Source organism: Macrobrachium rosenbergii, chromosome 17, assembly GCF_040412425.1.
Source record: "Macrobrachium rosenbergii isolate ZJJX-2024 chromosome 17, ASM4041242v1, whole genome shotgun sequence".
Lineage (NCBI taxonomy): Eukaryota > Metazoa > Arthropoda > Malacostraca > Decapoda > Palaemonidae > Macrobrachium > Macrobrachium rosenbergii.
In genome coordinates this window covers 24,088,265-24,090,764 of record NC_089757.1, presented here as the reverse complement: position 1 = coordinate 24,090,764, position 2,500 = coordinate 24,088,265, and positions in this window count along the sequence as shown.

Genomic DNA, 2,500 nt, shown 5'->3' with positions numbered 1-2,500 from the left:
TTTTCTGTTTATATTGGACATATACAAAGTTGGACAACGTTAAAAATATATCGGATATGCTAATCGGCGGTAACGAAATTTTAGGTTGAATTTAAATCTATACTTTTGTTTAGGCCAAAGGAATGATAATAAAATAGTCAAATGAAAAAGGAAATTTTCTTGGAAGGGTGTTGGTAGGTCTACTGGTTAGACTGCGTTAGGTCTTAAAACCACTAAACCACTTTTGTAACCCAATTGTCACTCAATTCATGAGGTGTTGTTTAATGAAATAAAACCATATAAGCCAGAAAATAAACTTAACACCACTGTAAGAAATTGTGAAATAATTTGTGGCTTAATGATAATTGAGAGAGTAATTAATAATCTTAAAGAGATGCTTGTTTTGGTGTCCAGAAGCGGACTTCTCCCATTCTCGTGATCCCGTTCAATTAAGCAATTGGTCTAACTGTTAATATCATGGCGGTAATTACTACGAGGCAGGCACAGCCAGTGTTATTAATGTTAATAGTTTAATATCAGGTACAATTAAGATATGCAGAACATTCGCAGTCGCATTAATTACAAATGTTCTTCTGGCGGTAAACCAGAATACCTTGCGGTCGTTGGGCAATTGGGCAGATAAGTAGTTTTCAATGGATAGTATTTGCTTGCTAAATTATTAGAGCAGCATATATCTGCTTTGTATTCCATGCAGTGGCTGCAAAAGGCAACGATGTACTCGTTATGTCTCCGGTCGACATTACTTGTTGCTAATTCGTATTAAATTAACCCTTTAGCTTATGACTCTTATGACAATTACGTCTGTGGGCAGTGGCTGTGACTGAGCGGTAAGCGTAAAAATTTTATACCTTTATTTGTTCAAAGACGCATATCTCAGACAGTTTTCAAGGTAGACCGCTCAATTTTGTTTCGTTTAGCAGCAGATTACATATTCTATAAGTAATCTCTATTTTTGACGTTTGGATACGTCATCAGTAAGCGAAGGAGCTAAATTTGGACGACGTTCATATACGTCATCGATAAGTACAAGTGTTAGTAATTTGAGGTGTAGCCAGATATAGGTGGTCATTTGGGAGTCTGGTTGCAAGGGAAGGTAATAGCTCCAGATGCTTTGATTTAACATAATTAGAGGAAATTTGTCAGCTGCCTTATACTGTAACTGTGTACATATATAACAAGTCTACCGGTCGTAGGGCAGCGTGTTATCTTTCTACTTATTTACATGGCTGTATTTCCTTGGCGATGCTTCCAGCTTTGTGTTTTCCCGTGATGCTGCCATTAATAAAGGGGTTAAAGTAGTAAGGAATTATATGTAGAGAAATGAATTTATTTGCTTAACTGCCAATGTTTGGCCGTCTTTCTGTGCCCCTCTGCTCTAATATCAATTGATCAGAAGTATTTGTATAGATGCTGTTGCAAAGAACACTAATACCAACATACGTGTGAGAATTTGAAGTTCGTTCACTATTTCCGTTGTTATTATTATTATTATTATTATTATTATTATTATTATTATTATTATTATTATTATTATTATTATTATTATTCACTTCTCCGTTTTTAGTTTTCTGTGAAAGAAAACTCTTGTGCCGGCTTTGTCTGTACGTCAGCACTTTATTCTGTCCGCACTTTTTTCCTGTCCGCCCTCAGATCTTAAAAATTACTGAGGCTAGAGGGCTTCAAATTGGTGTTTATCATCCACCCTGCAATCATCAAACATACCAAATTGCAGCCCTCTAGCCTTAGTAATTTTTATTGTATTTAATGTTAAAGTTAGCAATAATCGTGCTTCTGGCAACGGTACAGGATAGGGCACCACCGGCCCGTGGTTAAAGCTTCATGGGCCACGGCTCATACAGCATTATACCGAGACCACCGAAAGATAGACCTCTTTTCGGTGGCCTTGATTATACGCTGTAGAGGCTGTACAGAAAACTCGATTGCGCCGAAGAAACTACTGCGCATTTTTTACTTATTTTACTGTTAAATTGGTTCATGCCAGAAAGTACTGCCTGGCCGCTTCTTAGCCGAGTAAATTACTTTAACGAAGCCTTACTAGGCAGTCTTTACAATACACTTTTGTTGGTTATCTTAAAAATTTAATTTTTAACAGTCTCTAAGACCTTTTTCATAAAAAGAAAGAAATGCTTGTAAGTGGTACACACACACACACACACACACACACATATATATATATATATATATATATATATATATATATATATATATATATATAGATATATATATAGATAGATAGATGATAGATAGATAGATAGATAGATAGATAGATAGATAGATAGATAGACAGATATAGTTATTAAAAGGACTATTTCAACTGGATGGTATCTAATGGAGCATTTTACGGAAAAGGTTACAAGCTTCTGGACAAACAGTCCACTTTTTCTGAATAAATACTCCATTAGGTACCATCCAGTTTGAATGAGGTTCTTTAGTATTTCCATATCGCACAGAACAATTGTGTACGGTGATAAAGTTAATG